This window comes from Pelodiscus sinensis, chromosome 17 (assembly GCF_052426305.1).
Source record: "Pelodiscus sinensis isolate ZL-2025 chromosome 17, ASM5242630v1, whole genome shotgun sequence".
Classification (NCBI taxonomy): Eukaryota; Metazoa; Chordata; order Testudines; family Trionychidae; genus Pelodiscus; species Pelodiscus sinensis.
Window position 1 is genome coordinate 36,316,175 of NC_143068.1, and position 12,884 is coordinate 36,329,058.

The 12,884-nt window shown below is 70.3% G+C and overlaps 1 protein-coding gene across 2 annotated transcripts in view; it reads right to left on the reverse strand.

Annotated features, from left to right (window-relative positions):
• The window catches only part of CDH22 (cadherin 22), a 108,022-nt gene that overhangs the window by 80,627 nt on the left and 14,511 nt on the right, over positions 1–12,884 (reverse strand). The window lies entirely within an intron of this gene.

Consider the following 12,884-nt stretch of genomic DNA (forward strand, 5'->3'; position numbering starts at 1 on the left):
CCCCACCCCCTCCGCTCCAGCACCCCCTGCCTCGCGGCGCCCCCCGGCTGGCGCTGCGCCACCACCCCCTGCCTCGCGGCGCCCCCCGGCTGGCGCTGCGCCCCACACGCTGGGCCAGGACAGGAGTGCTGTGCCGCAGGCAGGGCCTGGGAGCCCCCCCCACCAGGCGAGGGCTGGCTGGCAGCGGCCTCTTTCCCAGCGATATCGAAGGCCTCTCTGGCGTGCGGGGGCCCCATTCTCTCGCCGCCCGCGCTCTGGGCCAGGCCCGGCCGACGTGCGCCCTGGCTGGCTCTGGCTACGCTCCCCAGTCCGACTGATACTGATGCTCCTCAGTCCCAGGCTCCCAATTATCGGCGTGACCCTCCCGGCGCGCTCGGCTTGTCGGGACGCACGTGGCAGAGCCGCACGGTACATCATGTTGACAGTAGAAATTACACCCTGAGCTTCTGTTTTACACTCTGCCCGTCAGAACTCGCCGCAGCCCAGCGACCAGCACAAATTGAACAGCCTGCCGTCCGTGTCAATAGCTATTGCCTTTTACACATGCAGCACATGCAGCGGGGGACACGCCACGAGCACGCGAAGAAACAGCCTCAGGGCGATCCGCCACGGCACGGCACGGCACGGCCCACGCAGGTGCATCGCGGGCAGACACCCCCGCGGGGCCCACCCCAGGGACCTCACCCCCGCGGGGCCCACCCCAGGGACCTCCCCCCAGACACCCCCGTGGGGCCTGCCTCAGGGACCCCCACGGGGCCCACCCCAGGGACTTCCCCCAGGGACCCCCGCGGGGCCCACCCCAAGGACCTCCCCCCAGGGACCCCCGCGGGGCCCACCCCAGGGACCTCCCCCAGGGACCCCCGCGGGACCCACCCCAGGGACTTCCCCCAGGGACCCCCGCGGGGCCCACCCCAAGGACCTCCCCCCAGGGACCCCCGCGGGGCCCACCCCAAGGACCTCCCCCCAGGGACCCCCGCGGGGCCCACCCCAAGGACCTCCCCCCAGGGACCCCCGCGGGGCCCACCCCAGGGACTTCCCCCAGGGACCCCCGCGGGGCCCACCCCAAGGACCTCCCCCCAGGGACCCCCGCGGGGCCCACCCCAGGGACTTCCCCCAGGGACCCCCGCGGGGCCCACCCCAAGGACCTCCCCCCAGGGACCCCCGCGGGGCCCACCCCAAGGACCTCCCCCCAGGGACCCCCGCGGGGCCCACCCCAGGGACTTCCCCCAGGGACCCCCGCGGGGCCCACCCCAGGGACCTCCCCCCAGACACCCCCGCGGGGCCCACCCCAGGGACCTCCCCCCAGGGACCCCCGCGGGGCCCACCCCAGGGACCTCCCCCCAGACACCCCCGCGGGGCCCACCCCAAGGACCTCCCGCCAGGGACCCCCACGGGGCCCACCCCAGGGACTTCCCCCAGGGACCCCCGCAGGGCCCACCCCAGGGACTTCCCCCAGGGACCCCCGCGGGGCCCACCCCAAGGACCTCCCCCCAGACACCCCCGTGGGGCCTGCCTCAGGGACCCCCACGGGGCCCACCCCAGGGACTTCCCCCAGGGACCTCCGCGGGGCCCACCCCAGGGACCTCAACCCCACACACCCCCGGCAGGGCCCACCCCTGACACCTCACCCCTGCAGGGCCCACCCCAAGGACCTCCCCCCAGACACCCCCGTGGGGCCCACCCCAGAGACCTCACCCTCAGGGTGGGGCAGGGCCTGTTATCCGGTGCCCGTGGACTCGGCGCAAACAGCAACCCTTCCCTCCCGGCACAGCCTGCCCACAGCAGGGCCTGCCGGCCCCAGCCAGGCAGTTCGCAGCTCCGTCCGGGTCCTCCCGATAATAATAAAACACGTCTCATTAGAAAATACCCGACATTTCTATGTCCAGTATTTTCTCAATTTGTTTCCCGGACAGAAAGCACAGCTGCAGCTCCGCACGCCAGGGCTGCACGTGACCAAAGGCTCCTACAGAGCAACTGTGGCCTCCCCCTCGGCCCCCCTCGCCCACGGCCCCCCTCGTCCTTGGCACCCCTCCTCGCACACAGCCCCCCCTTACCCTCGCCTTCGCCCTCCCTCGCCCACGGCCCCCCTCGTCCTTGGCACCCCTCCTCGCACACAGCACCCCCTTACCCTCGCCTTCGCCCCCCTCGCCCACGGGCCCCCCCTCGTCCTTGGCACCCCTCCTCGCACACAGCCCCCCCTTACCCTCGCCTTCGCCCCCCTCGCCCACGGCCCCCCTCGTCCTTGGCACCCCTCCTCGCACACAGCCCCCCTTGACCCTCGCCTTCGCCCCCCTCGCCCACGGCCCCCCTCGACTTTGGCACCCCTCCTCGCACACAGCCCCCCCTTACCCTCGCCTTCGCCCTCCCTCGCCCACGGCCCCCCTCGTCCTTGGCACCCCTCCTCGCACACAGCACCCCCTTACCCTCGCCTTCGCCCCCCTCGCCCACGGGCCCCCCCCTCGTCCTTGGCACCCCTCCTCGCACACAGCCCCCCCTTACCCTCGCCTTCGCCCCCCTCGCCCACGGCCCCCCTCGTCCTTGGCACCCCTCCTCACACACAGCCCCCCCTTACCCTCGCCTCCCCTCGCCTTCGCCCCCCCTCGCCCGCAGCCCCCCTTCGTCCTTGGCATCCCTCCTCGCACACAGCCCCCCCTTACCCTCGCCTCCCCTCGCCTTCGCCCTCCCTCACCCACGGCCCCCCTCGTCCTTGGCACCCCTCCTCGCACACAGCCCCCCCTTACCCTCGCCTCCCCTCGCCTTCGTCCCCCCTCGCCCTTGGCACCCCTCCTCGCACACAGCCTCCCCCTGACCCTCGCCTCCCCTCACCTTCGCCCCCCCCTCACCCTTGGCACCCCTCCTCGCACACAGCCCCCCCTTACCATCGCCTTCGCCCTCCCTCGTCCTTGGCACCCCTCCTCGCACACAGCCTCCCCCTGACCCTCGCCTCCCCTCACCTTCGCCCCCCCTCGCCCTTGGCACCCCTCCTCGCACACAGCCTCCCCCTTACCCTCGCCTCCCCTCGCCTTCGCCCCCCCTCGCCCTTGGCACCCCTCCTCGCACACAGCCTCCCCCTGACCCTCGCCTCCCCTCGCCTTCGCCCCCCTCACCCTTGGCACCCCTCCTCGCACACAGCCCCCCCTTACCATCGCCTTCGCCCTCCCTCGTCCTTGGCACCCCTCCTCGCACACAGCCTCCCCCTGACCCTTGCCTCCCCTCACCTTCGCCTCCCCTCGCCCACGGCCCCCCTCATCCTTGGTGCCCCTCCTCGCCTACAGCCCCCCTTGCACACAGCCTCCCCCTTACCCTTGGCCCCACTCCCTCTCGGCCCCCTCGCCCATGGCCCCCCTCGTCCTTGGCACCCCTCCTCACACACAGCCTCCCCCTTACCCTCGGCCCCACTGCCCCTCGTCCCCCCTCGTCCATGGCCCCCCTCCTCCTTGGCGCCCCCCTCGCACACAGCCTCCCCCTTACCCTCGGCCCCACTGCCCCTCGGCCCCCTCGTCCATGGCCCCCCCTCGTCCTTGGCGCCCCCCCTTGCACACAGCCTCCCCCTTACCCTCGGCCCCGCTCGCCCACGGCCCCCCTCGCCCTCAGCTCCCCCTTCACCCACAGACACCCCCACCCACAGTTCCCCCCTCACCCTCGCCCCCTCCTCACCCACAGCCACCCCCCATGCCCATGCACGAACACGTCGCCAAGCCAGCGCTGTAGCCCCCGCAAGACCCTCTCTGGATGCATGGCTCAGCCCCCCCCGGTGCAATCAAGCCCGCTATCGATCTGGGCAAGAGACAGTGCAGCCGCGTGTAAAATGCCGGAGCCAAATGGCCAAGGGACGCGGCGCCGCTGCCTTTCCCCAGGCTCTCGTTCCTGGCTCTGAACACTGCTCCCACCCCAGCGTGGCCCCGCGAAGCAGCAGGGGGCGGGGGTGCAGATGGGGGGCCTGGCATGCCAGGGGTTAAAGCCGCCCCGCTTTCCCTGCCGCCAGTGCCAGGCCTGGAGGGGGAAGAACAGGGAGTCTGGCTGAGTGGGGGGAGGCAGCCTCAGGACGAGAGCCAGAGCCCTGCCCACGGCCAGGGGAGCAAGTAACCTCCCAGCCGGCCCTCTGGGAAAAGGGGGAACCCACTGAGAAGCCCCAGCGACGGGGAATCTGGACGCTTGGGGCCACAGCCCAACTGAAGGGCTTGGACAGGGAGTGGGCTGGCGTTCCTGGGCCAGGGACACAAGGGGCAGGGAGGCCCCCCTTTTTGCCAGCTTCCTCAGCGACCTAGCACTGGACTGCACAGCCGCCAGGGGCCCAGTCACAAGTCCCCTCCCTCGGGATCAGGCTGAGACAGGCGAGAGTCGCCCAGCCCTGGCCCGCAGCGCATGGCACAGAGCCCCTCCCTGGCCCCCAGCTCCGGCTGGGCTGACGCGGGGACAGAAAGCTGGTTACACGCATTGCAGCTCCAACCCCTCTCATCCTCCAGGCCAGTCTCTGGGCCTCCTCCCACTGGTGTCTTGGGCTCCCGCCCGGAACGCAGGGCCCGGGGAAGCTGCTCTTCCGCCAGCGCGGCCGGGCGGCTGCTTCTCTCCTCACTGCCTTGCGGGGCGTGGACCATGGTGGAGAAAGCCCGAGCAGAGGGGCAGCCTTGAGGAGACAGCTCGTCAGCCCTTCCAGAAGTTGCCCTGCTCCCAGGCGTGGGGGCAGGAGGGGCCGGCCGGGGCCAGCGGGGAGGGAAAGGATCTTCAAAGCCGAGTCATTCTCCTCAAAGCGTCTCGCCTCCCCGTTTCAAAGAAAAGTTAATTGCAAAGAAAATTGGACGTCTCCCCGAGGGGAGAGCATTTGCAGCCAGGACGGTCTCGCTCGGCGGCAATTCTCCTCCACAGCTGGATCTGCTGAGCTCCGGCTCTGTGGATCCAGCGCTGCCACTGGCCTTCAGAAAGGGGAGCTCTGCAAGAACGTGACTTCCCGTGGCCGGATGCTTTCCTGGCGCTGCCGGACTCAGAGGGGAGACACTTCTCACGAACCCCACGGAGTGCCAGACACAGCCGGCCCGGCAGCGCGCCTGGGCTCCCGGCAGTCCGGAGAAGGCCCGGCAGCGCGCCTGGGCTCCCGGCAGTCCGGAGAAGGCCCGGCAGCGCGCCTGGGCTCCCGGCAGTCCGGAGAAGGCCCGGCAGCGCGCCTGGGCTCCCGGCAGTCCGGAGAAGGCCCGGCAGCGCGCCTGGGCTCCCGGCAGTCCGGAGAAGGCCCGGCAGCGCGCCTGGGCTCCCGGCAGTCCGGAGAAGGCCCGGCAGCGCGCCTGGGCTCCCGGCAGTCCGGAGAAGGCCCGGCAGCGCGCCTGGGCTCCCGGCAGTCCGGAGAAGGCCCGGCAGCGCGCCTGGGCTCCCGGCAGTCCGGAGAAGGCCCGGCAGCGCGCCTGGGCTCCCGGCAGTCCGGAGAAGGCCCGGCAGCGCGCCTGGGCTCCCGGCAGTCCGGAGAAGGCCCGGCAGCGCGCCTGGGCTCCCGGCAGTCCGGAGAAGGCCCGGCAGCGCGCCTGGGCTCCCGGCAGTCCGGAGAAGGCCCGGCAGCGCGCCTGGGCTCCCGGCAGTAAACGGGGCAGGGACAGGCCTGGGCCCACAGACACGCTGGCTAGCAGAGACCCTTCCCCCATTCCCCAGGGTTTGGGCAGCCTATTCTGACGTGCCCCACCACAGCAGCGTTCTGCTCCCTCTCCCTCCCAGCCACCGGGCTCCCATGGCTCCTCTCCCCTCGCCGCTCAGACAGCGCAGGGTTAGCTGGGCCCGTCTCCTCCGGCCACCCCTCCTGGCCTGCAACTGCTCTGAGCCCCCCGCGGCCCCAGGCCCCAGTGCAGGGGGACGACTGCTCCACTGCGCCGGTGCGGTGGCCTGGGTCTCACGCCCCGTGGCCATGTGTGTGCCGGGCAACTCGCTCCAGCCCCGCCCATCCCGCTGCGCAAGCCCCCCACATCCTGAGCCCGGGGAGACTCACTCCTGCACTCAGCAGCCAGTCCGCACCCTCAGGCAGCCTCCTTCCTCCCCTTCCGGCAAGGGGGCCACCTGACTGAACCCCTCACCCAGGCTCAGGTCACAGGGCAGCCTGAGCTATTGCTGTGCCCACGCTAAGTGTGACGGCGCATTGGGGGTCCCCGTCTCCTGCACCCCGAAATGGCACAAACAGACTGCCCCAGCCGGTGGACTAGAGGAAGTTTATTGCCTCTCCAGGATGCAGCACAGCACAGATGGAATCTGGTCACAGAGCTGGGCTAGGATGCCTCAGGCCCCCTTGAGTTGGGGGAGACTGGGTCCCTAAACTCCAGCCCCTTTCCCTAGGCTGTCTCCTCCATGCTCACAGACAGCAACTAACCCACACTCTTCCAGCCCTGCCCCCCAGCCAGGGCAGCATCCACCTTCCTTTGTTCCTCTCCATGGGGGTGTCTGGTTCAACAGGTTTGGCCTCACCTTTGCATAGTGAGGTTTTCCCTGCCGGGTCTTGCTCCAGACAGCAGAGGTCACCACAGCCCAGCAAGTACCCCCACTACGTCACGCTAAGAGGGGGCAGCCTCCCTCCAGGAGAGCCACACCCACCAGTCCCATCCCAGCCAGGTACCAGTGCAGTGCCCAGGGAAACTGAGGCACGTACACGGGGTTACAACCGAACAGCACAGGAGAGGAGGAATCACATCCAGCCTAACAAAGCAAACACAATCCCCGCTGCGGCACATGCCTCATGCATCCTCTGCCAGTGCAGCTGGCCTGCCCCACCTCCTGCAGCCCCCACCCCTTGCTGTCTGGGGAGTCTCCGTCCGGCATTGCCCTGCCGCGTTACGCCGCCCCCAGCCAGCCGGGCCATGGCAGGAAGCGGAGAGCGGAAAGAACACGGGCCAGGCCAGCTCTGCGCTGGCTGCACTCAGGGCCAGGCCAAAGAAACACCCGCGCAGGAGGGAAAGGACGGATGAAAGCGAAACCGGGAACTGGAATTCTTACCCCGACAAACGCGGAGGGAGGGTCTGGCAGACGGATGAACGATTTAGCTTCCAATATTGGGCGAGGACGTTCCCAGCATCCCCCACATTCCTATGGAGACTCCCAGGGGGTTACCAAACCGGCTGGGGTCAAAGCAGGCCCAGCGCCCCCAGAGGCCTGGCTGCTGCGGGCTCCTCTTCCCCATCCCTTTCATGCTCTCGGAAACGTCCCGGTCCCTGTGGCCTCCCTGCTGCCGCCGGCCAGCCCCTCCCAGGGCTCACTCGCATTAAAGCAGGACGCTCCATGGAACCCTCCAAATCGCTAGGGACGTGCGGAGATCAGCACCGGATGGGCCTCGGCACCCTTCGGCAAAGCCTGGGCCAGGCCCCCGGGCAACGCTCCTGGCCCGGCACGGCACTAGGGCCCGAGACAGACCACACGGGACTCCCCTGCAGCCCCCTTCCCAGCTGAGCCAGCTGCTCCGTGGGGCCCTGACCTCCCGTGACGGGAAAGGGAGCAGAGCCAGGCAGAGGTACATGGCGGCCCCAACGCAGCTGGATTAGCAACCTGCGGTAGCAACCAGGGGAAGGCTGGAGGGAACCAGCCCCTCTAATGTGGATTTCAGCCTCATCTTTCACATGTAAGAAACCGGTTCCAATGATTCCTTGCGTTCAGGGGGGCTCGTTAAATGCAAATTAGAAACAGGACAGAGAAGAGATTCGGAAATTAGCGCTGCACTGACATCCCGCCAGAGCTGCCGGCGCTGGGCGTAGCACGTCCCTCGCCCAGCCGCCCCCAGGCCCAGCCCCTCGGGGAGCCAGACCTTCCTCCCGCCCGGCCAACAAGAGCCTCGGGGAGGGACCTCTGGAGCACAGACTACAGGGATTTGGATGCCCTTGGCTAAACTCTGAAACCCTTCCCACCCAGCCCAGGGATGAAGGGGGATTCCCTGAGAGATGCTGCAACCAGCCAGATGCTCCCTGCTGGGCAGAGCCCCAGAGACAGCAGGGCCGTCTTAGCTCTCTTCGGTGCCTGCACTCCAGAATTAGAAGCCCTGGCCCAGTCAGAGCTAGGATTTGATTGGAAGAGCGGAGACTTGCTGGGACGACTCAGACTGGAGCTGTCCTGCTGGAGTGTGAATTGTTCAGGAGGGGCAGGCAGGGAGGAGGAGGAGGAGTTGCATTGTATGGAAGTGCAGTAGGATTGCTCGGAGCTCCAGCACATGGAGGGGGAAAAGCCTGGTGAGTCTTTGGGTTAAGCGTAGAGGTGGGAGCAACAGGGTGATGCTGTGGTCGGTGTCTGCTACAGACCAGATCAGGTGGATGAGGTAGACGAGGCTTCTTCAGCCAGCTAAGGGAAGCTTCCAGACCTGGTTCTCATGGGCTGGGCTCGCCGAACCGCGCTGAGCCCCGCTCACCAGCCGCGCTGTCCGATCGCCCCAACCCGGCTCTTCCGGGTTGCAATCTACTCACCACGGGTGAGCCCTGCTCACGGGGGACTTTAATCACCTGACATTGTTTGGGAAACCAACACAGCAGGACACAGACAATCCAGGAAGTGTTTGGAGAATGTTGGGGATAACTTCTGGGTACAGGTGCTGAAGGATCCGACCAGGGGCCGTGCGCAGCTTGACCTGCTGCTCACAAACAGGGAGGAACCAGCAGGGGAAGTGTCCCGATTTCAGGATCCTGACCAAAGGAAGGAAGGAGAGCAGCAAAACACACACCCTGGACTTCAGAAGAGCAGCCTCTGACTCCCTCCGATGGGCGGATCCCCTGGGATGTAACACGGAGGGGAAAGGAGCCCAGGACAGCTGGCAGGATTTTAAAGGAGCCTTATTAAAGGCGCAGGAGCAAACCAGCCCGACGTGCAGTAAAAAAGCAAATGTGGTAGGCGACCAGCCTGGCTTAGCAGGGAACCCTTGGTGAGCTCACACACAACAGGGGAGCTGACAGGACGCGGACACGGCCAGACGAGCGGGCAGGCGAACACAAGCATCGCTTGGGCATGGGGGTGTAACGAGGCAGGCAAAGCGCAATTCGGGCTGTGAAGGGCACGTTAGGCACGTTAGGAACAAGCAAGTCAGGGCGGGTGGGGGACCCTTGAATGGGGGGGGCACCTTAGCGACAGACCATGTGGAAAAAGCTGAGGGCTCAGTGCTTGGCAGCCAGCCTGGGGCACCAGGCAGCAAGCAGGGGAGAAAGAGCAGGGTAGGGACGGGTTAGGAAAACTGGACACACAAACCTAACGCATCCAAGGGGGCTGAGGTGACTGCAGAGCCACTGGCCGTTCTCTGTGAAAACTGCAGCCACAGCGGCCCATTCAGACGCATGGAGAGAAAAAGCATCGTCATGGGGCACTGCCCTCCGTCTGCCCTGCCACCATGGCCCTCCCCCTCGGCAGCCCCCCGTCTGCCTGTGCCCCCCCGGTAGCCCCCGTCTGCCTGTCCTCTCCCCCCCGGGAACCCCCGTCTGCCTGTCCTCCCCCCCGGGAACCCCCGTCTGCCTGTGCCCCCCCGGTAGCCCCCGTCTGCCTGTCCTCTCCCCCCCGGGAACCCCCGTCTGCCTGTCCTCTCCCCCCCGGGAACCCCCGTCTGCCTGTCCTCCCCCCCGGGAACCCCCGTCTGCCTGTGCCCCCCCGGTAGCCCCCGTCTGCCTGTCCTCTCCCCCCCGGGAACCCCCGTCTGCCTGTCCTCTCCCCCCGGGAACCCCCGTCTGCCTGTGCCCCCCCGGTAGCCCCCGTCTGCCTGTCCTCTCCCCCCCGGGAACCCCCGTCTGCCTGTCCTCCCCCCCGGGAACCCCCGTCTGCCTGTCCTCCCCCCCGGTAGCCCCCGTCTGCCTGTCCTCTCCCCCAGGAACCCCCGTCTGCCTGTCCTCCCCCCCCGGCAGGCCCCCCCATCTGCCTGTGCCCCCCCGGTAGCCCCCGTCTGCCTGTCCTCTCCCCCCCGGGAACCCCCGTCTGCCTGTCCCCCCCCCCGGAACCCCCGTCTGCCTGTCCTCCCTCCCCCCGGCAGGCCCCCATCTGCCTGTCCTCTCCCCCCCGGGAACCCCCGTCTGCCTGTCCTCCCCCCCCGGTAGCCCCCATCTGCCTGTCCTCCCCCCCAGCAGGCCCCCCCATCTGCCTGTCCTCTCCCCCCCGGAACCCCCGTCTGCCTGTCCTCCCTCCCCCCGGCAGGCCCCCCCATCTGCCTGTCCTCCCTCCCCCCGGCAGGCCCCCATCTGCCTGTCCTCTCCCCCCCGGGAACCCCCGTCTGCCTGTCCTCCCCCCCCGGCAGGCCCCCATCTGCCTGTCCTCCCCCCCAGCAGGCCCCCCCATCTGCCTGTCCTCTCCCCCCCGGAACCCCCGTCTGCCTGTCCTCCCTCCCCCCGGCAGGCCCCCCCATCTGCCTGTCCTCCCTCCCCCCGGCAGGCCCCCATCTGCCTGTCCTCTCCCCCCCGGGAACCCCCGTCTGCCTGTCCTCCCCCCCCGGCAGGCCCCCATCTGCCTGTCCTCCCCCCCAGCAGGCCCCCCCATCTGCCTGTCCTCTCCCCCCCGGAACCCCCGTCTGCCTGTCCTCCCTCCCCCCAGCAGGCCCCCCCGTCTGCCTGTCCTCCCCCCCGGGAACCTCCGTCTGCCTGTGCCCCCCCGGTAGCCCCCGTCTGCCTGTTCTCCCCCCCAGCAGGCCCCCCCATCTGCCTGTCCTCTCCCCCCCGGGAACCCCCGTCTGCCTGTCCTCTCCCCCCCGGCAGGCCCCCATCTGCCTGTCCTCCCCCCCAGCAGGCCCCCCCATCTGCCTGTCCTCTCCCCCCCGGAACCCCCGTCTGCCTGTCCTCCCTCCCCCCGGCAGGCCCCCATCTGCCTGTCCTCTCCCCCCCGGGAACCCCCGTCTGCCTGTCCTCCCCCCCCGGCAGGCCCCCATCTGCCTGTCCTCTCCCCCCTGGGAACCCCCGTCTGCCTGTCCTCTCCCCCCCGGGAACCCCCGTCTGCCTGTCCTCCCCCCCGGGAACCCCCGTCTGCCTGTCCTCCCCCCCCGGCAGGCCCCCATCTGCCTGTCCTCCCCCCCAGCAGGCCCCCCCATCTGCCTGTCCTCTCCCCCCCGGGAACCCCCGTCTGCCTGTCCTCTCCCCCCCGGGAACCCCCATCTGCCTGTCCTCTCCCCCCCGGGAACCCCCGTCTGCCTGTCCTCCCCCCCCCCGGCAGGCCCCCATCTGCCTGTCCTCCCCCCCAGCAGGCCCCCCCATCTGCCTGTCCTCTCCCCCCAGCAGGCCCCCATCTGCCTGTCCTCCCCCCCAGCAGGCCCCCCCATCTGCCTGTCCTCTCCCCCCCAGCAGGCCCCCATCTGCCTGTCCTCCCCCCCCGGCAGGCCCCCATCTGCCTGTCCTCTCCCCCCCGGAACCCCCGTCTGCCTGTCCTCCCTCCCCCCGGCAGGCCCCCATCTGCCTGTCCTCCCCCCCCGGCAGGCCCCCGTCTGCCTGTCCTCCCCCCCAGCAGGCCCCCGTCTGCCTGTCCTCCCCCCCCGGGAACCCCCGTCTGCCTGTGCCCCCCCGGGAACCCCCGTCTGCCTGTCCTCTCCCCCCCGGGAACCCCCGTCTGCCTGTCCTCCCCCCCGGCAGGCCCCCATCTGCCTGTCCTCTCCCCCCCGGGAACCCCCGTCTGCCTGTCCTCCCTCCCCCCGGCAGGCCCCCATCTGCCTGTCCTCTCCCCCCCGGGAACCCCCGTCTGCCTGTCCTCCCTCCCCCGGCAGGCCCCATCTGCCTGTCCTCTCCCCCCCGGGAACCCCCGTCTGCCTGTCCTCCCCCCCCCGGCAGGCCCCCCCATCTGCCTGTGCCCCCCCGGTAGCCCCCGTCTGCCTGTCCTCTCCCCCCCGGGAACCCCCGTCTGCCTGTCCTCCCCCCCGGAACCCCCGTCTGCCTGTCCTCCCTCCCCCCGGCAGGCCCCCATCTGCCTGTCCTCTCCCCCCCGGGAACCCCCATCTGCCTGTCCTCTCCCCCCCGGGAACCCCCGTCTGCCTGTCCTCCCCCCCCGGCAGGCCCCCATCTGCCTGTCCTCCCCCCCAGCAGGCCCCCCCATCTGCCTGTCCTCTCCCCCCCCCCCCCCCCCCCCCCCCCCCCCCCCCCCCCCCCCCCCCCCCGGAACCCCCGTCTGCCTGTCCTCCCTCCCCCCGGCAGGCCCCCCCATCTGCCTGTCCTCCCTCCCCCCGGCAGGCCCCCATCTGCCTGTCCTCTCCCCCCCGGGAACCCCCGTCTGCCTGTCCTCCCCCCCGGCAGGCCCCCATCTGCCTGTCCTCCCCCCCAGCAGGCCCCCCCATCTGCCTGTCCTCTCCCCCCCGGAACCCCCGTCTGCCTGTCCTCCCTCCCCCCGGCAGGCCCCCCCATCTGCCTGTCCTCCCTCCCCCCGGCAGGCCCCCATCTGCCTGTCCTCTCCCCCCCGGGAACCCCCGTCTGCCTGTCCTCCCCCCCGGCAGGCCCCCATCTGCCTGTCCTCCCCCCCAGCAGGCCCCCCCATCTGCCTGTCCTCTCCCCCCCGGAACCCCCGTCTGCCTGTCCTCCCTCCCCCCAGCAGGCCCCCATCTGCCTGTCCTCCCCCCCAGCAGGCCCCCCCGTCTGCCTGTCCTCCCCCCCCGGGAACCCCCGTCTGCCTGTGCCCCCCCGGTAGCCCCCGTCTGCCTGTCCTCCCCCCCAGCAGGCCCCCCCATCTGCCTGTCCTCTCCCCCCCGGGAACCCCCGTCTGCCTGTCCTCCCCCCCCGGCAGGCCCCCATCTGCCTGTCCTCCCCCCCAGCAGGCCCCCCCATCTGCCTGTCCTCTCCCCCCCGGAACCCCCGTCTGCCTGTCCTCCCTCCCCCCGGCAGGCCCCCATCTGCCTTTCCTCTCCCCCCCGGGAACCCCCGTCTGCCTGTCCTCCCCCCCGGCAGGCCCCCATCTGCCTGTCCTCTCCCCCCTGGGAACCCCCGTCTGCCTGTCCT